This window comes from Cyprinus carpio, chromosome B4, assembly GCF_018340385.1.
Source record: "Cyprinus carpio isolate SPL01 chromosome B4, ASM1834038v1, whole genome shotgun sequence".
In the NCBI taxonomy this organism is placed as follows: domain Eukaryota; kingdom Metazoa; phylum Chordata; class Actinopteri; order Cypriniformes; family Cyprinidae; genus Cyprinus; species Cyprinus carpio.
Genome location: NC_056600.1, coordinates 32636 through 54839, shown reverse-complemented (window position 1 = coordinate 54839; position 22204 = coordinate 32636). Strand labels below are relative to the sequence as shown.

Sequence of the window (22204 nt, the reverse complement as noted above, 5' to 3'; positions counted from 1 at the left end):
ATCAATCTCCTTTGTGATGTCATTAAGGAAGACTCGTTATGTCATGTAAACCAACACATTTAATCACCCTTTACATTCTTTGGCAAATGATTGATGTATGTTTTATTGTGTGTGTCTGTGTAGGAATTCTTGAAAAGACAAAGCTCAGCGAGAGGAGGCTCTGTAAAATATATAAGGAGAAGATGGCCACATATCAGTTGTTGAAGAGAAAACCAAGAAAGGTCAGCTCAACCTCAATCTGCATATAGAGCTATTGCTGCAAAAGATTCAAGCTCAGCACAAATAATTCAGTATCAACCATAAAATGAGACTGTTTAGAGTTAAAATAGACCATCACACAATAAACTCTGCAGTTTGGGTGAGTGTTTTTTCTTTTTTGACCACAAGGATGTGCATACCATATATTTGTCTTTCCCAGTAATATTTCTTTTAAACACAATTTTAAATTGTTTTACTTGAGTTAAGTTTGTGAAAAAAAATATGATGCTTTATAATATCTAATAAGTGATAGATCTATATTTTATTATTATATTTAGCTATAAAATGCTGTCAGAAGCTGAACTGCCTAAAAGTGCTTCCTTAAACATTATAGAATGCATAAGTTCTCTTTTCTTCTAACCATTCTTTTAAAAATATATTTTTGTGACATGATGAATGGATGGTATATTTTGTTTATTAATTGAAGAGCATTGAGATCAAAATAAAAGGCCAAATACTAAAATACAAATACTCAAATTTGTTGATAAAGCATTTAAACTTTCATAAAAACAGAAGGCATTGATGCATTAGTAGAAATATAAGAAACTCTCAGTAGAACCAGTACTAATGTTAACTAATGAAGCCCTTTACATTAGGGCTTCATTAGTTAACATTAGTTAATTCATTAGTTAACATAAACTGCCAATGAAAAATTCTTCTGAACATTCATTAATCTTAGGTATACCAGTATCTAATAACATGTTGTTAAAATCTAAAGTTGCAGCTGTATTATTTAATGAGCTAACATGAACTAAGACTAAAAAAAGAATAACTTCTGTAGCAAATGTAGCTATTGCTCATTGTGAATGTTAATGGTTAACTAATGAGGATTTATTGTAAAATGATACCTATGGGTCTTTATAGGTCTTTTGCACTTTAATCTGTGTAAAACTTTTAACTTTATATATTTTTTCTGTATTGCTTTATTGTTTTTAAATGTTCAGTTTGGTATATTTGTCTGTTATAAGAAAAAGTTTTTAACCTTTTATACTGTATTTTTGACCATTTTTGTGAAGTTAAATTTCAATACCGTGATAATACCGTATACTGTGATAAAAGCCATGAGCAATTATCACCAACAGTAAAATTTGATACCACGTATCCCTAAGAAATATTTTAAAACGTGTTACAGACGGTGAATTACACATATATAACACAGTACTTCTAAAGTAAATGTAGAATATAAAAGTAGTCTTTATAAGTAAAATATAAAAGTCCTACCAGGTGTTCTTCCAGACACCTCACCCCAAGCAATATGCATAATTTATTTATTAGTTTATAACACGCCTGTCCACATAAGATAATAATAGTTGATTTTAGTTGATTTATTTTCTTTCTATTGTGAAAGTTACTTATCGTATCCAAAATAAATGCAAGCATTTTTTCAGCATTATTCATGAACTCAGTACTTTCTGTGGTGAAGCGGAGGACTGTTACATCACTGATGGTCATTGTGTTTATATTTAGGATGTTTTTGATTGTCACTGTGTTTGTGCTTTATAATGTAAGATCATTTGACTTAAGGAATCATGTAATCTCTTATTGACATACAAAACATTATTATTTTTATTATATATATATTTTTTTTTGGCTATTGAACAAGGCCAAAAAATCCAACAAAATCCACAAAGGCATAACAGATTTAATACGAAAAATGGGAAAAAAATGTAAAAAACTGAGATTTGACATATCAATAATAATATCAATATATCAATAACTCAGCATTTGTTCAGATGTGTTGAACCGAAGCAGTGGATGAGATCATTGAGCCAAATGACCCCCTTCCTTTGTTTGACTCCTCCTCCACATCATCATAACCAATCTGTTATTAAAACAAAAAACTTAAATCATGTCAAATACCGTACCCCCCCTGATTAAATATTTGAAGTCTAAACAACTGGAAAATATAAAAAATATTTAAATCTAAATAAAAATGTTAATATGAGAACAAAAAGTGTTATAGTAACTGTACTCAAACCTGTTTGTCACATCTTCCACTGACACTCATGACATCATTCATACTCCTCCTGAACTCTCTCTGATCAAGAAAGGACATAAAAACAATCTCATATCAGTTTATAAAACACTTTATCGCTCATTTGAAGGATCCCCTTTTCCCTTCGGGACTTGATTAAATGGAGCGAATATCTAATCCTCATCTAAACATGAAAAATGTAGTTCTGTGCATCTCACCTGTTACCCCTTGAGAGCTCAGTCTATTAATAATGACATCATCATAATTCTCTGGTGTGTCCACTGCACATAAAAATATGAGTCAAAATTAAATATGAGTAATTTAAAATATTATCTGTAACAATCTGGATTTTAAATATTATATATATTTTAACTGATAAAAAAGTAAAACACCTTTTCTGATATCAGAGTTAAGTCCACTAGTCATGACATCATCATAGCTCTCAGGTGTGTCTTCTACAAAATCACACATTCATCAGTCTCACTTTCATTTAATTCAGAAAAAAAAATTAAATATCTAACTTAAATGTACAGTAATATTTTAAATTAAAGTATATTATATTCTGTTGTAGAGTAAGAGGAGTGACACCTGTCCTCACGATCTGGTTTCAGTCAATCAGTGATGACATCATGCCATAGTATTCCCAGGTGTGATTTCCTTCAGCCATCTGCTTCTGCATCAACACACAATATGTTTGGGATACAAAACCAAAATATGTTCTTTTGGCAGCTTTTGGGGATCGTGAATTATTAATCAGTTGGTGATGAATTATGTGATCAATTAAAAACGTCCCTGACCTTTTAGGCCACTGTCATTAGTGACATCATCATAATATGCAGTCTTGAACTCTTTTGCTAAAAAAGGAGAACAGACTGTTAATATATAAGCAAACAGCAGAATCTAAATAATATTGGGTCAATAATCAAATATGTAATAGAATTGGTTCACTTCACTTAATTAAAAAAAGGTGTGAATAAATATGTGCATCATTTCTCGAACCTAAGAGAAGCTCATCAGCATCTTCATACCCAGAATGCAGTTCTTCAGAGATGAGACTCCCTGTTAAAGAAGAGCAGAGCAGTCAGAAACATGTTCATCATTACAAACAAACTGAATTCTCATCATCTTTTGATCATAAAAGAAGACAACTCAAATATTAATTTTTTTTAAAATCAATATAGGCAGAAATCCCTTTTTCAACCTGTTAGTAAACACACAAGTATCCTCACATGAACCCATTCCTCACTGCCTTCCAGAAATAGACACACACCTGCACCTACACTGAGTGTAACATATGAACAACCTCCCTATGACAATCTAAAAATACTCACAGGAAGACACACATGACACACACATATACAACATAAATATGCACCTGCAGCTCTGTGGTTTTCTGTCAGGAATTCTGTGGTTTGAAGCAGGAGGTTTAACAGGACTAATAATAGATGAACATCAACTGTCTGACAGACTCTTATTAATGCTATTAAATGAGATTGATGGCTCATGTCTCACCCCTCTGAGTGAAGTGATGTGTCTGTGCTGAATCTCCTCATAAACGGCCTCAGACATCGTCCTGTGTCTCCTCTTAGAGAGAGCTGTGAGTGTAGACAGACAAAACCTGCTGTCAGTTCACCATACATGACTGATCACACACTGAATAAGACACAATATGACAGTCTCTGGATCTCTCCTACCTCTCCTCATCACTCTGTTCTGCTGAATCAGTTATAAGCAGTGGCCCTAAGAGCAGTAAGAGCACAACTCCCAGAACAATCACAAGCACTGGGGGCGGGGACGGAGAGAGACGCTGCTTGAGGAGTTTGTGGAGGAGAGACTGATGTTGATGCGCACTGGAGGAGAAAAACTGGTGTTGTTGTGGCAGGAGTAGTGGACACTGACAAATCTAGCAAAACAGACACAAACACATATAACAATAATGCAAATGATTAATTTAAACAAATATTATCAGCACTTGAAATGATCCAGAAATTTTGCCTGACCTACACAGTTGAGTGTAACAGCTTCTTGCGTGAGCAGTCAGTGGTTTTTAAGTGTGTTTTTTCAGAGAGAGAGGACAATCCCACAGGTGAATCTCATTCCCTCTGCATTGACCGTTGTTCAGCCACACAACACCTTCACCAGCACCAAAGACTGAATTCCCATCAGCCCTCAGTGCTGCTCCACAACCCAGCTGCCTGCAGACCACCTGAGCATCGCTGATGTCCCACTGATCATCACAGACTGAGCCCCACACAGCGTTATGATACACCTCCAGCCTCCCAGAGCACCGGCCCTCCCCTCCACTTAGTCTGAGAGGAACATGATCTAAAACACACACATTAACCAGCACTGACCAGCTTTAGCAACATTCACAACAAAGTTTAAAGTTGTGATAAAAAAAGTAAAAAATCATAATAATCTTACTTGAACACTGTCTCTTGTATGGAGATGGTGAGGTAGAACATGTCAGAAAACTCTGAGGAGACTCGTGTGTCTGATCCTCTGAGATTAAAACATGTTAAAATTTCATTTACCACTGAATAGAACAAATTAAATAAAAGACAAAAAATAATCATATTTAAACCAACAAAACATGTCATTTTCAAACCATCTTAAATCAGTTAATATCATCTCACTTGAGCAGGTGATATTGGCCACTTCATCTTTATTACAGTCATTCTGTCCCCAGGGTGAAGATGGACACTGCCACAGATTTGAGTCATGTGGTCGACATATAAATTTATCCAGCCAGTTAGGAGCTGATTCCACTCTTGATGTAGAATCAGACAAATCACCAGATCTTCCACAGTTCAGCTCTTGACAGATCAGACTCACTGTGTCTCTGTTCATCTGGTTCCAGCACACATTGACCCACCCCCAGGATCCATTGTAGAAAACCTCCACATTCCCTTCACAGCCCTCAGTTAATCTGATCTCTTTAAACTCTAGATGGAAAAGGATGAGATTCAACCTCAACTCTCAAAGAATGACAGTGTTTTAATTATACAGGCTTCAGTGATTCTGATTAATCCTAACGATTGCAGTTCATTAATAGTGCCATTAATTTTATATAAAAAACAACACTGAACAAACAAACAAAAATAACTTAATTCCATTAATATATAAAATACTGAAAACTGACCAAATGCAAATGCTATCTTATATCTGCACTTTTGTCATATGAACATCCAGTTCTGTAACTACACTGATTTAAATCTCAAAGTTAGCTGTAAGCTGTATGTCTGTGATTCACTACAAAGAACTGACTGATAGAGTTTAGTTTGGGAATCGATCTAGACTGGTCACGCTGTGTGTTTTGTGCTGTAGATTCAGTAGTGTTATATTGTGGTGTGGAAGAGTGAGTATTTTAGAAAATTTTACAAATTTAAATAAAATTATTATTTACATTATTGTTTTTATTTTTGTTTACGTGTGCTAAATACTCCTTGTTATTACTTGTATGTTTTCCCCCAGCCTGGAGAAGAGCAGCTCCACAGGGACGTCTCATTCCCCTCACACTCCACCTCATCCAGCCATATGGGTCCAGAACCAGGACCAAAACCAGGCTGGTACCTGCTGGTTTACTGAGGGCCACTCCACACTGCCAGCTGTCTGCACAACACCACATGGGCATCTTTAATATCCCAGGAGTCATCCACACACTGTCCCCCATGAGGCGCTGCTGTTGAAAAACCTCCAGCCTCCCTGCACAGTCCCCCCCCAGAACCCACCAGCCTGATGGACCCACGACCTGATATTCAGAGAAAGAAAAACACATTATTGATCACGAACAACTGGAGAATCTGTCCAGATGTTGTTGTTCTCACCAAAGTTCTTTACTGACGGCTGTTGTGTGGAGCTGCAGTTGAGAGTTTGTGAAGAGGCTGCGTTTCCCCAGATGAGCTTTACTGTCTGGAGAGAGTATTCATTTGTCATTCAATATTCATCTAATAAAATATACTATATTGTGTGAAATGTGGTTAGTTTTTATTCTGAAACCCAGACTTCAGTTGTGGTGTGAAATGTGCTCACCAGAGCAGATGACTCCAAACATCTCGTCTGTGAAACACATTAGTTTACTCGACTCCATGAAGAGATTGAAAACATTCTGAGAGTTTTGTTTCATTCCCTCACAATCAAACACATCAAGCCCAGATTTGCACTACTTCCCTCTCCAAACCAGTCTGATCCAAACAACAGCACAAGCAATCCCACAATTCCGCTGTCTTACAGAGAACACTGGCACTCTCATAATCCCTCGCATGAATCACACACATACTGTGCCCCATTTACCGCAATAACTGAAGCTTCCACCTTCCAAACAAGAGTCCTGAAAGAACTGTTTACGTCAGTCTGAAATCACACTGTAACCTGCACACAACTGATCCAGCTCTTTTCAAACAAGTATAAAACTCAGTGAAAGATAATTGAGCAAATACAACAGCATATAATTATTACGGTATTATTTTAATTATTATGTAATTTATCTAAACATGGGGGTCAGTTTAACCTACGGCACCCAGAGGGATAACTGCACTGGCACAACGATCAATAGGGAAAAACTGCAAACATACTATTGAGCATACAATTTTGAGTATATTAGTATGTAATTCTTATAATGTAATTTATCTAATGCAGGGGCTATAGCAGACATACGAAAACCCAGAGGGATAATCACTGGAACACGATCAACTCCAGTAAACTGCATATATACATACATACTTTTTAGGTAACGCTATCTTCTCATAACCACAGCCGATGTTAGGAATCCTATAAAAACAGAAAAAAAGAAGCTGGAAAATAACCATGACAATTCCCCTATAACATTACGCCCCCAGTATACATTATAATATATACATATTAGCAATAAACGATACTTAGAATATAATTATACATAAAGTCCTATATAAAATTATTATTAGCAGCATTATTATTAAAGTATGACTGCCAATATAATAATATATTTATAATAAAGTACTATAAATATTATAGTAATGATTAGAATATTATTCTTCTTATTATTATTAGCTGAATTTATGCCTATCAAAAGTTTGGAAATATTATTCATTAAAATGATAATGTTATAAATCTGTGATGACTCATCAAGGCTGAATTTATTTCATCAAATACTGTACTATATTACATTAAAGTGTAATTGTTATGATCTGTGATTGCAAAGCAGAACAATTCATCATTACTCCATTTAAATTCAGTGTCACATGAATCTTTTTCTGATTACAATTTATTTGATTCTCAAGAAACATTTTGATATATGATCATAATTTTGTTGAGAATGATTTTGCTGCTTCATTATTTTGTGCAATCAAATATATTACTTAAATTATTTATTTTTGGCATTCACAATATTAATAAATTCGTTAATGCATTCATTAATAGAAATCCTGTTTAAATGTCTTCACTCACTTTTGTCACTTTCATGCATGATGAATAAAATTATAAATTTCTCTATATTTTTTTAATCTTTTTTTTATATTTTATTGGTATATTTTTTTTGTATAATGGTTTTTAAAAGAATATTGTTTAGCAAACTGTTTTTAACATTTATAATAATAAGAAGCAGCAAATGCAGCATAGTAGAATGATTTCTGAAGGATTATGTGACACTGAAACTTCTATGTTTCTCAAATATGGCCATTTTGAGAGAGAGGGGGGGAGGGGTTACCAGAAAAAAATGAAAAATGGCAAGTCATGCCGAATGCGTTGAAGAGTTGCTGATCTATGGTGTTGAGAGATGCAAAATGTTAATACTCAACCAGAACAGATAAGTCATTGTTATTTGTACATGATGTGATTTTTTGTTGTTTGTAGTTGATAGTCGTCTATCTGAGATTCACTTCCTCTGCACTGAATCTCTTCTGACCAAACACGGGCCTTTTCCTTTTCCAAAAGCAGCTGCTTCCAGCACCTGTACAGGAGCCCCACAGTCCAGCTGTCTACACACAACCTCTGCATCCTGCTGGTCAAAGACAGCATCACACACTGTGTACCGTGTGTTCCCAAAAATCACCTCCACTCTCCCAGAACACAGGTGAAGCCCATCCACAAGTTGAAGTCCTTTTTCTGAGTTCTCTGTATTCTGATGGTAGATTATTAATTAAACATCTCTACTCAGCTGGAGGACTAGAGAAAACTGGCATTAAACTTTGACATTTTTTATTTAATTAATTCACTTAATCTGCACTAATTTTATGTGTACGGTGACCGGGAGGAAACATGTTCGGTTCACTTAGTTTTGTTGTGGCCACGAGTTTAAAGCGTAAACAAACCAGTGTGTGAAAGAGATGGATTTATTAATATTTTATTCTGAATTAAGAAATTATTATAGAAATTATTACATTATTTAATTATTATATTAATCCACAGGCCTAGGCTACTGGAATATGTGCGTGATGTAGACAGCATTCAAATTAAGTTTATCATGAATAAATGTTACACAAAGTAATAGTACATAAGTACATAAAATAAAATAGGCCTACAAGAAAACATTTTTATCCATCCCAGTCTTGTAAATCCATTAGCTGGACATTTTATTGGATGATTTGTTTTTTATTGTTTTTTTTTTTTTCATTGTTATTTTTTTGTTTTTTTTCTATTTATTTTGTTTTTTTTACTTTAAGTTCTGAACAGTTTTGTAAATAATAGCCCATTGTAGATCACTTTAAATTACTGATAAAGCTTTGATTATGTCTATGATTTTTTGTTTTGGTCTGTTTTTTTATGACTTATGGGAATTGCAGTTTAAAGGTTGAATTTAACATATATTTCATTTTATTTTGGCTAATTAATAGTCTATAATTATAAATTTTCATTGATGAATGAATAATTTGCATATTTCATTTGTAAATGAAAACACAACACACTCATTTATCGTCACATACGAGCATAAATACAATCATAAAGTAAAACTTAATGGTAGGCTATAACTGTCAGGCATTTTGCAAAATATATGGTAACATAAAGGTAAAGTAAGAGTTGAAAGGGGAAATAAGCATAAAGAGCAATAAATATAAAAATATAGCCCTAACCAGTTAATATAATAATATTATTATATTGCATTTATATAATAATAATAAAATACAAATATTAAATAAAAAGACACGATCAGTTAATGGATTTACAAGACTGTGGGATGGAGAAAAATGTTTGATCAATCTCTGATAATCCCAGGTTGCTATGGTCATGCAGGGTTGGTTATGCATTAAACTCATAAACATAAGAATGACGTTAATCTCGACAAAATGATCTCGTGGCCACGAAAAAACTACGAACATGTCCCTCCCGCTCACCGTAGATATGTAATTTTATCTTCCATCCATAATTTGATAATCTTCATTAAATAAACAACTTAAATAAGATTGTCAGATCAGACTGTCTGAATATACAAAAAACATGACATATTTAATGGTGATTCTCTTCATCATAGTTTATTTTAAGATAATAAGGAATTAGGATGAATATATTATTATGAACAAAACGATTAAACAGAGACTGCCTGCTTCATGAGATTGATAGTGATGTTTGTAAACACCAGCATAAATATGTTATTGTTTGAGTGTGAATTATGAAAGAGAGATGAAATAACAGACTGAGGTTTGGAGCAGCTTACCTGAACAGATGACACCAGCATCTTGTTCATGATAACAGCCCGATGTACCATATGATATGCAGTCTTTCAGTGCAGTCTCTGATCCACTACAGTATAGATAACCCATTGAAATTGGTCCTGATCCTTTTCCAAAGTGAGCATTATATGTTGCTTTTATAGCCGTCCCACAGTCCAGCTCTCTACACACCACTGCAGCATCAGCAATATCCCAGCCATGATGACACACTGTACCCCACTGACCATTCTTAAAAACCTCCACTCGACCAGCACAGAGATTATTGCCATTCACCAACCTCACACTCACACTGTCTACACCTGAGAGAGAGACAGTTAGTGAACATACCAAACATAGTATGTAGTAAAGTGTAACATTACATGTAAATTATTTCAGTTCATTTTTAAATAGATTACCTCTTGACCCTCAGTATGTACCTACCAGAAGTGATGAGTTTTACCATATAACACAGAAACATCAGCATCAGACAGTTCTCCATCTTCTCCTTCAGCTCGACACACACTACTTCATCAGCTCAGAACACAGCACAAGTTTCTCGTCTGCTCCTCAAACACACTGAAGAAACTGGCTCCTGTCAGCCCCCTAAAGAGAGAGAGAGACTCACAGCTGCCAATGACACTCACTGTTACCTTATTAGACACAACAGAGGAAATCATCAAAACACAATCAGTGACAAATCAGAAAGCAGCATTTTTGATTTTCTCCATATATATCAATAAAGTGTGAGCGCTGATGAGCGGGGGACTCCTCCTCCAGCGTGAAGAGGACACTTCACTGAGGACAGACTCGTGTCAGTCAGAAGTCAGTGTGGAGATAAAGTCACACTAAACTTAAAGCAGATTGATACAGAAACACTGCAGCTTATATTCAGCATCAAACCTGAACCTGAACACAGCAGATACAAGCTCTGATCACTGACTTCTGTAAGTCTGAACACTTCAAACACTTACACAAAGATACTAGAACCAATTTCATGACTAATTTTTAATAAATCAATGAATTTTACTAATTTGTTCTTTATTCTAACCAAGGAAACAATAAAAATATGATTACACCATAATATGAACTATATTGTTTCTAAAGCTATTTTGATGAGTTTTTATTCAATTAAATATTATTTACTTTCATTAGGTTTAACTTTGAGAATAAAATAACAGCAATAATCATGTGTTTAATACTGCGCTGCTGCATTTGTCCAGTAGATGGCAGCAAAACACTTCTTATTGTAAAGAGGAGCAGACAAGGGCCTTGTCTCTGTGTTGCTGCATGAGGAACTTCTCACCAGTGAAAGTATTACAGGACAGCCTTTATTATGTGAAGTGCCAAAGATGCTAAAATAATAAATAAATGAGTATATAAATATACAAAGAAAATAAATAAATAAATAAATAAAATGTGAAAAAATCAGACTTTTATATTTAATTTATTTATTTATACATTTATTTTCCATATGTATATATATATTATATATATATATCTATATATATTATATATATATATATATATATATATATATATATATATATATATATATATATATATATATATTATGACACATTTAAATAAATGTGAAAATGTATAAATGTTGATATGAATACATATATAAATAAAAGTGGAAATAAGTGTATAAATAAATGAAAAAAAAAGTGGAAAAATGTAATTATACATTTATAAGGAAATATAGAAATACTTAATATTTGTTGTTTTACATTTCTTCGTAGATGTATTTATTTATTAGATTAGTTTCAGGTCACGGCTGGAGAACAGAGGAGCGAGGAAACGAGGAAGCATCAGTTTGAGTTTTGAGAAGCACTTTATCTGAACCCAGTTATTTGATAACAATCATTTATTCAGTCACTCAGATTTTGTTTTGAAATACTAATTTACAGTATCCAGGAAAGAACTGAATATAGCTTTCAATCTCTTTGGAAATTTGTCTGCTCTTTAGAAACAATAATAATGGCTCAATGATTTCTGTTGAATTCAGTGGTTGGTATTTGTTTCTCAATGCAAAAGTGTAATTACAAAGTGAGATTCTATTTTTGGACAATATTACCTCAATTCCTTCTGCAATGTGCTATTGAAATAATATTTATGATGATATTAACTGGCCACGTGTGTGGTCACTCCCTCATTTTTTCCCCCTAATGAATAAAGTTAAAGAAATATCTCACAAAATTATTCACAGATTTGACCCGGTTAAGCATTACTTACAAAAATGTAAAAACACCATTGACACATCCTGCTCTTTTTGTCAATCTTTGCCTAAAACTATGTCATTTGTTTTGGGATTGTCCTTTCACTTCTTTTGGAGTAATATTAATGCTTTAATTATTCAGAATGTATTACGTGATTTTTCTTTGTATAATTATTTTTGGGTGTTTTTTTGGGTCAGTGTTTTTTTTAAACACTAAAAATACAAAAAATCTCAGGTGTACATTATTTTTGAGTAATTCAATGGTCCGTCGTCAATTATTACTTGTAGTCCATTACTGATTACAGATTACATGATGAAAACTGTAGTTATAGCGTAATTCATTTTAGGTAATGTATTCTGACTACTTTTTAAATAACTTGTTTTAAACTTACCATTAAACGTACCATATTGATAAAAAAAAGCAAATAGAATGAAAATATATTTAAAAATATTTGATGCCATCATCCTACAATGCATTAAAAAAATGACATTAATTCAGAGTTTCCCAAAAAACTGGGCTTAATGTAAGAACTGCAGGGGGTTTGTGAGTTGATTAAAAAGCTTAATAAGTATTTTAAATCATTAAAAATGTCAAATAAATTTGACAACGCTTTGAACACTAAAAACAGAAATATTTTAGTTGTTTTGTCCACAGCCAAAGTCTTTCCAGGTCAGATTTCTCAATTCAACAGTCAAGGTCCTTCTGGAAATGATGACGGACTGTATAGTGTTTCACAGCTAGACATCACCGGATTTAGTAACTTGCATAATTATTTGTGTCATATCATGATCTCATTGCTTGAGGAGGCGCTTTATCAAACCCAAATTCAGAGCAGAATGGTTTTGAAAAATGATTTTACATGAAATGTACATGACCATTCTGTATTGGAATTGTTAGGGAATTAAACAACTATGTATGGACACAAAGTAGGATTTTTAGAGAAGAAAGGCTTTTTTAAAATAGAGAGAGAGAAAAAGAGGCAAAAAGATGAATTTGGTCGAGAAGCAATTCATACAATTATGAAGAATTTACTGCCACTGTAGGGTGAATAATATGTAATAAATGTAATCCATAAAAGTAACGGTAACACTTTATTTTTATTGGGGTACATCTATTAGTTGCTTATTATTCAATAACTATTGACTTTCTCTCTCAATAAATTCGTAATTTTCTGCTTATTAATAAGTGAAATAAGGTAGGTGGTAAGTTGTAGGTATTGGGTAGGATTAGGGATGTAGAACAAGGCATTAATATGTGCTTAATTAGCAATAATATATGGCTAATTTTCTAGTAATATACATGCTAATAATCAAAATAATAGATGTAACCGTTAAATAAAGTTTTTGTTACCAAAAGTAACTGTAATCTGATTATGAGCATTTCTAAAATGTAATGTACTCTAAATTATGGAGTACTTGATTTTTCGAATCTGATTACATTACTCGCCCAGCTCTGCGAAAACATTTACTGTATGTACCATGGTACTGTATATACAATAAATGCCATAATAACGTATTATCATCACTTTACTTTTTTGGAAATTAGCGTGCTAATATTTACTCATCAGAAACGCTCACTCATACAGAAATCAAGAGTGTATTCTTTTCATGATCTGAATTTAAATGAGCTTTCATTTTATCAGGTTTTAAAAACAGTCTGCAAACAACCTTTTTTCATTCAACACAAAAAGAAAGAGAGAATAACATGACCTGGCCATACATTTGTTTAGACACCAGAGAACCACAGATTAATAAAAAATAATCAGAAACATTGATTAAAAGGGTTTACGTACAGGACACAAAGGATGCTGTTTCTCCTCAGAGGAGCGCCTTTCACTGACTCAGAAAGAGCCTCTGTTGGGTTGCATTCATATCTCAGAGCATTTTTGTCTTATTGGAGACATTAGAAGTGGTCTGGATAAATAATGACACTTAAAAACTTTAATAGTCATTAGATTTAAGATAAAATTTAAATAGTGTAAGTATTCAGAATAATTGTATATTTAGATTCAGAACCATTAATAGCTGCACTACATAATTCATCCACAAGATGGAAGTAATGCACATATAAATGTGTAAACGTAAACGTATAAATGTGTTGTCATGATTAATTAATTGAATAATAATATTTATAAATAATAATAATAATAATTATTATTATTAGTAGTAGTATTAGTAGTACTTGTCAGTACTTCTTTTTATGAAAACATTGACCCGAGAATTTAGATTTGGGCTATTTGGTAATTGTACAAAAAAAAGAAAGTTTTTTTTTTTTTTTTTATTAGAAATTGATATGACAGCTGTTTTAACGGAGACGCCCACAAATTCTATTAGTTTCAAAAAAAGCTACAGACAACAGTTTAAAACATGTAATATTTAATAAACAAACAACAAACAAATACATTCTCACCTGTAAAAGAATTTCCCATTTTTTCTGGAATTTAAGTCGCTGTCCATTCATCGAGTGCTGAAATATCAATATACCTAGCTTCTTTAGTAACATTATAAACATTTGTAATTTACTTGCTGGAAAAAGCTTGAAGTTATTTTACTTTTGTCCCTTTCAGATAATTTCTCCTCATGGTTCAACCCAGAACTCAGAGAGTTATGAAATCTAAGGGTAGGCGTCTTGAAGGGACTATAACCTCACCTTCATGCTCATGCTGCATGTGACTTATTCAGACGAGGTAATTGAAATATAAAGAAGCACTCAACACTGCACGCTCTACCTTTGCCCGGTGTTAATAATAAAGCAGTGTAAACACAAGACTCTTTTCTCTGAGATTACACAAACTTCTCAAACCATAATCTTATACAATGAATGCCTCTATTGAACCTTTGGAAAACTTTTCGGTAAGTTTTTCCTATAAAACTGGTGTCATTACCAAGCTTTTTCCCCATCTGCTCCTCCACATTTTTCTTCTTTCTCAGTCTGTCCACCCGTTCTCAACCTTTTCACCTACTAATACATCTGAGGTGTGAACAGCTGATTAATAAATCTAACTCCTCTTCCTGTCAGCTGGCCCAATTTCAGCTCACTTACACCTACTCAAAAACTTCTTGTACCTACTCTCAACTACTATCACCATATGATATAAACAGATCCCTTGATACTGGTTTTATGTTCCACTAGGTTTAAAAATAGGCTGCTATTCACTCCAGTACTTAGGAACCCAAGTCTTTTGCTAACCTGAGTAACTTTAACCAGTTTGCAATCTTTTGTTTATAGCTAAGGTATTTGAAAAAGTTGTCACACACAGTTGCATGTCTCTCTTGGGATTAAACCTGCTTGAACAATATCACGTCTGGTTTTGAGTTTCTCACAGTACTGAGGACTGCTCTTGTAAGAGTAAATGACTCTTCTCTGGTCTCTGGACACTGGGTGTCGTATAAGTCTCTTAGGGTCTCTCCCGGATCTGAGTGCAGCGTTTGACATTCAGTACTCCGTTTTCTCATCTGTCTGTTATTGGTATCACTGTAATGTCCTTCAGGTTAACTTCATGTCTCTCAGACAGGCATATAATTTGTGTGCATTATCAAACACTAATCTCGCTCTGTCACTATCCCCCGTCGTGGTCCTCAAGGATCGGTTCTTTAAAATAATCACAGAAATGTGGAGAATACCGAGTCAAGAGAACAAATTAAACAACCTGTCTGTTTTATATATTTGTTCTAAATTTGCTTACAGTTTGTTTGCTGTGTGTTTTTGTAACACGTTCCCTGTTTGTGTTCATTGTCGTTGTTTTTTTTGTTTTGTTGATTTTATTTTATTATTTTTCTTGTGTCTTTTGAATAAATATAAAAAAAGAATTAAAAGTAACTCAAATTGTACGGCTGATCGAGAACTACATGCAGGACTTCACTGAGCTGACACACTTGACTGATATGCAGGAGGAATATGCCTCCCAATTTTTTCTGAGTGCGGCGATATCTGAGTCGTTTGCCTTGCTCATGTGATTGTGGGGGACCTCAGAGTGGACTCTGGAATATTGTATCAACCCTGGCATTGCAGGCTCTGCCTTTACTGTGGGAGTCCCGGTCCTGTATTGGAGTGGGTAACGCCATACCAGAGACCACCATCATCATGGCTGCCATACCAGAATCTACTAGGGCTGTCTCAAGGTGTTTAGGACTGGCTTCCAAGGTGACGGACCCTCCTTTGATCCCACAGAGGCCGTATCTGAACTCTGCCGATATTATGGTGGAGGAGGATGTTTTTGAAACCTCTGCCGGTCCGATCATGGACCACAGTTATTCGACTACCAGAAACCCGGTCTCAGGACATAAAGTGAACTCTTTTCAAGAATTGCTCACAGCGCCTATTTGTAAATGTATACCCCCAAAGTAAATATCAACAATTTTAAGCAAATATAAAAGGGTTTCACTGGTCTACAAATAAAGAATTGTTGAATGATATTAAGTTGAAGGTACTGGGAAACTGTTACAGGATTGTGAATATGAAAATCATAGAAACAATATCCCTAGTATATTCTATACACAAATATTAACTGACGAGAAGTACATCTTTACCAACCGAGCGGCGAAATATTATTGCCAAACTTCAAATAATAGTTTTCTATATTTGATATATTTAAAAAAAAATAATTTATTCCTGTGATGCTGCAAAGCTGAATTTTCATAGCATCATTACTCCAGCCTTCAGTATGCTCATGTAACATCCAGTATATCACATGATCATTTTAGAAATCATTCTAATATTCTGATTTATTATGAGTGTTGGAAACAGTTCTCTGCTACACAACAATATATTTGATGAATAATAAAGGTTAAAACAGAACTGCATTTATTAAAAAAAAAAAAATTCTAATAAATATATTATTCTAATATATTTTCTTATATCACTTTTTATCAATTTAACACATCCTTTGCTGAATAAAAGTATTGATTTTATTTAAAAAAAGAAAGAGGAAAATTACTTTACCCCAATAAACTGACCAGTAGTGTATATTGTTAAAATACAAAATATTTATATATTTAACATAGTCTTAGTTTCTCTTTTTTTTACTTCCTATTCATCAAAGTATCCTAAAGTATCACATGTTCTTGAAAAAATTAAGTAAGCAGAACTGCTTCCAACTTTGATAATGAATGTCATCATATTAGAATGATTTCTAAAGGATCATGTGATAAATGATCCTAAAATTTCAGCTTTGCTATCACAGAAATAAATATTAATTTAAAGTATAATAAATTCAAAACAATTATTTTAAATTGCTAATAATATATCACAATATTATACTATTTTTTCTGTATTTTTGATCAAATAAATGCAGGCTTGATGAGCAGAAGAAACTTCTTTCAAAAAACATTAAAAAAGTAATGTTTCCAAACTTTTGACCTGTACTGTATATAGGTATAAATAACAGACTTGAAGATCCTCTGTTTCAACCGCTACAGTTGCTCTGACTGCATTTTATTAAAACAGAAAAAAACAGCGCATTCTTTCAGTCTCTGATTAGGTCAGTGACATCTCACTGTGACTGGATTGCCTGTCCCAAATAGAAAAAAACAAAAATACAAATGAGAGCATACTATGTATACATGTCAGTCTATGGAGAGAGAGAGAGAGATACGTAAATTGTATCATGCCTCTCTACAAACAATGAAGCTGAGTTTAGTTATTTAAAAACAAATGGATTTTTACCCATCCTTGCTGAGAAATATAATGCAGCGATTCAGTATCGATTAAGAAAAGTCGCATTGGCAGCACTTGGACAACAAGTTTATGAGCTTCTGAATCACACTGCTTTTGCACTGCGCGATCTCAGATCTCTGCAAAAGTGACAGTGCATTCAGTGTGACAGAACAGTGATTAAACTGAACAGTTTTAATGCACTGGTCTTTCTGACACACCAATACAGTGTGATGTTCAGCACGGTCACTTATACTGCTGTAAGAATCTTTTGGCCCAAAAAAACAAGTTTAACTGTTTAAAAAACAATTTATGAAAAAATCTTTCAGAAACGATTTGCATGAAAAACAAACAGGTTTTTGGTCCTTGTGTTCCTCACATGAGGAACACCTTTCCCTGCTGAACTTTCTTTGCGACAAAAAAACTCAGATAGTCAGAAGCATCCTGTTAAACCTGCGTCTCTGCACATTTTGTATGTCTCCCCTATATAAGACACACCCAAATCAGGAATAAATCGGCAGTCTCTACTAATGAGAACACGATGAATGTGAATCAGGTGTGTTAGATGAGAGAGACATGCAAATGTGCAGTGGGCACGGGTGCCTCCAGGACAGGCTTTCTCTGAAAAACCACTGTTCAGAGCAATGCTACAAATCTAATTTCATTCCATGTAGAGCTCATTTCACAGCACATTCTTTTACTTTTTTGTCTACTGTTGATATAATATATTCTACAACTCAGAGACAGAATAATGTAAATACACTGTAGGCAGTGAGAGTGATATTTCTGGTATTTTCATTCAGTTGTATAATAACAGCCTTTAAAGTAGGATTACCAGACCTCCCGTTCTCAGAGAACACAGTCTGGGTTTTTGGTGTTCCTGACCTAAATGGAGCTGTTCCTGTAAAATGTTCTCGATTTTTTCAGCACATTTAAAACAGCTGCGAAAAGTCTGACCACCAGAGCCGACTGGTCAGGGGTGGTGGCTTTAACACTTAATGGACCCTAACGAAGCAGTCATGATACAACCTCGCTCCTCTTGTGGTCCTACTGCGGTACAAATCCCAGGATTCTGGGGAAAGTGGAGGGGGTCACCTGCTACTTCAGTGTGAGTCACTGTATTACCAGCTATCTGTCTCCACAAAAGCTGGCATGGATGGTCTACTTCTTGACACTGGAAATGTTCCTGTGCATATTGGGCACTGGTCAGCTAAAGTGCCTACACATTAAGATATAAAAATGTATGCAGGACAAATTTTGTAAAATAGGAATTGATAATTGACAATGTTCAAATTTAGCTTCTGCTTGTGTACCTCCTGAGAAGGGTGATTGTGACATTTGGATGATGTTGCATCAGGTCTAAGGTTTTTGCCTTGAAGATGTTGCCTCCTCCATCAACACCAAATCTTCTTCTGCAAACAGAAAAAAAATCATGATGTTCTACTGACAGAATTCCCTAGGGCAGTAGGAGTAGTTCATAAAACACCCTTAGAAGTCAGAGGTATGTTTCGAAATGTGGAAGTTAGTTCATTAAAGGTCTTCAAAGCAAGCAAAGTCTCTGCAAGGCTGTGAGTGGTACTGGCTGACAAGTCTGAATATCAGTCCTTACTACTGAAGTTATAAGTTTTGTCAATTGTCTTCATGATCATGCCTGCACAAACCTGTTGTTAAGTGCACAATACACAGTCATCAGACTCTCAGAGTCAGAATGTACAGATCTCGGTCCAAATCGTTTGTATTTTAGAAAACTTAATGGCAGACTACAGCTGTGGGGTGCAGCTGAATACGGTAGGTGCATCACGGTCATAATTTATTAATCATAACCCGCCAAATGAGCAGGGATTATTTGATATGGTTACTCACCTTACTTCACTTTGAGCTATAATAATGCATAATCTCTGAAAATATTTACCTGCTGTAGTGTCTCAAGTCATCAGTCTCAAATTCTGCATCAGATCCCAGCTGCTACAGACCCCCAGGGCTGGTAAACAGTGGGCTTTCTCGCTGCCTCAGCCAGTTCGCTGCCCTCATAGGGCTGATATGTCCACCAACTTGTTTGAGGAATTGGTGTTTTTAGTATCTTTTTTTTTTGTATATTTTTGTTTACATAATAGGGCTGATATGTCCACCAACTTCTTTGAGGATCAGATTGAGCATCTTACCTTCTATCGCCCTCATGCGGTCTTTGTGTGGAGCTGACAGCACACAGCACGTCATCAGGACTCACACACATAAACGTGCTCCAAACATCACGCGTGTAAAAGTCCACAGTGTGCGCATTTGAGATAATTAATGATATGGAGAGAAAGCGCTTAAGTTCATTTATTTTTTTTTAAAGTGTCGACGGTATGTCATTAAATGCCATTGTTCAAGGACACAGAAAAAGAGAGAATATTTAGTGAGAGCAGGCTGAGCAGCAGCTGTTGACACAGTATTTAAGACATAAGTAGTCGAATCAGGATATGATTCCTCTGAGCGACCGGACTGCGCGGCCATGTTGAGTGTACCAGCGTGCGTTCTGTTGAATGACGAAACGAGATATGTTGCCCCACACACAAATGGTAAGTTTATCTTGAATAGTAATGCCTTGCGATCATCCTTACGTCATTATTTTGCTTGCGGTATGCGAGATGACGTCACCGCAGCATCGAAGTGACCTATGAAAGGGAACAAACAACCGTTTTGTTCACAAATGAAACGCAAAAACTAAAGGTCGGATTAAAGGAAAATACTTCAATAGCAAATGTGCACATGGTGGTTTAACACAAAAAAACAAAAAGAAAAGGAAAATGGGTTCCAGAGGACAAAGTTTTTGATGGTAGTTTAAAAGAAGGTGGTAACGTTAGTCCACGCTTTTAAACATAGCCACTTTTCAGAAAAATGTATTTTAGATGTAGAAAGTTAACACTGAATAAACAAATCTGACATAAGGGTCAATGACAAATAAAGACGTCTGAAATGAGAAAAATCTGTAAAACGCATGTGCTTAGTTCTTAGATATGTATCCTTGCTTTAACGCTGGTTACATTTTTGAAAACGTTAATATCATGTTATACAAAAAAAAGTTAACTTACGTATTTTTCTTATAAATTGCCACAACGTATTTTCTGATCAACGTAATAGATCCAGAAAAAAAGAGCGTCATGTCATCGACCGAAATATACAACAAATATTAACTAGGACTAAATGTAGAGTGTGTACTGTTTGAATCTCATCTCCCCTCTCATTCTTTCTCAGGTCAGGATTTGCCTTCAAAAGGAAGAAGATAAAACATGAATATAACAAACTTCTCTGAAAAGAGGAAGAAAAGCAAGCCATCACCGAAATCAGTTAGAGGAGGAATATCCCGAGCATCTGAGACATCTGTACCTGGCTGAAGAAGAACGACTAGATGAAGAAGAAGAAGAAAAGATGTAAAGGGAGAACATTAGATGAAGAGACAGAAGCAGATGATGAACTAAAAACAGTGTTGGATTTACCTTTTACTGAGAAACACATCTCAACACACACCGACTGGACTGACCAAACTACCGTCTGGTTCAGATCATGAACCAGCAGAGACGGACAGAGCAGTGTAACAGATAGTTAAAGAACCTATATACACATATATATACTTAGTACACACACACACACACACTAAGCCACATTTCTGATTTGTGTCATCAGCTCCCTTAAGACTCCATTCATCCAAAGGAAGCAGAAAATGTCATCATATTAGAAGACAAAGCAAGAATGTGAAAGGATAAAGGAGGAACGTGCAAGAAAAACAAGAGGTGTGAGGAAATGAAAAACTGACAAATGCACTTCTTTAAGCCATCAGTATGATGGAATTGTTGTACAGTTTTTCATTTCCTAATCAATCTCCTTTGTGATGTCATTGGGAGAGACTTCGTTATATTCTCGTAAACCAACACATTTTAATCATCCTTTGCATTCTTTGGCCGATAATTGATACATATTTTGTATTGTGTGTCTGTGTAGGAATTCCTTGAAAGATACGAAACTCTCGTGAGAGGGCTCTGAGGAGCTCTAAGGAGAAGAAAATGGCCACATATCCAGTTGTGAAGAGAGAAAAAGAAACCAGAAAGGTCAGGCCCAACCTCTGATATTTAAAAGCCATATGGAGCTATTGCTACCTTAGGAATTTCAACTCTAGCACAAAATAATTCAATTATAAACCATAAAATAGGACTGTTTGGGGGTTAAAATAGATTCATCACCTGATAGAAGCTCTGCGGTTTGGGTGAGAGTATTTTGTTTCTTTTTTACCCACAAAGGATGTACATACCTGTTGTCTTTTTCCCAGTAATATTTTTCTTGTAAACTCATTTTAAAATTGTTTTACTTGAGTTAAGTTTGTGAAAAAAAATATGATGGCTTTATAATATCTAATATTGAGTTTCTACTTTCGCTTTATTTATTATATTTAGCTATAAAATGCTGCCAGGAGCTGAACTGCCTAAAAGAGCAATACGTAA

The 22204-nt window shown here is 34.6% G+C and overlaps 1 protein-coding gene and 3 long non-coding RNA genes across 4 annotated transcripts in view; 2 read left to right on the top strand and 2 right to left on the bottom strand.

The window, feature by feature from the left end:
• Window positions 1-22204, bottom strand: part of LOC122137105 (deleted in malignant brain tumors 1 protein-like) — a 130088-nt gene that overhangs the window by 80449 nt on the left and 27435 nt on the right. The window lies entirely within an intron of this gene.
• LOC122136957 lies at window positions 2234-2866 on the bottom strand. Its single transcript, XR_006154437.1, has 3 exons — window positions 2626-2866; window positions 2452-2514; window positions 2234-2296 (listed from the first exon to the last, which is right to left on the bottom strand). It is a non-coding gene; the product is annotated as an uncharacterized LOC122136957 (long non-coding RNA).
• Window positions 20422-21229, top strand: LOC109074479. Its single transcript, XR_006154441.1, has 2 exons — window positions 20422-20559; window positions 20964-21229. It is a non-coding gene; the product is annotated as an uncharacterized LOC109074479 (long non-coding RNA).
• The window catches only part of LOC122136956, a 2998-nt gene continuing 2139 nt past the window's right edge, over window positions 21346-22204 (top strand). The window contains exon 1 of the long non-coding RNA XR_006154436.1: window positions 21346-21499. This is a non-coding gene — a long non-coding RNA (uncharacterized LOC122136956). The remainder of the gene's footprint in view (window positions 21500-22204) is intronic.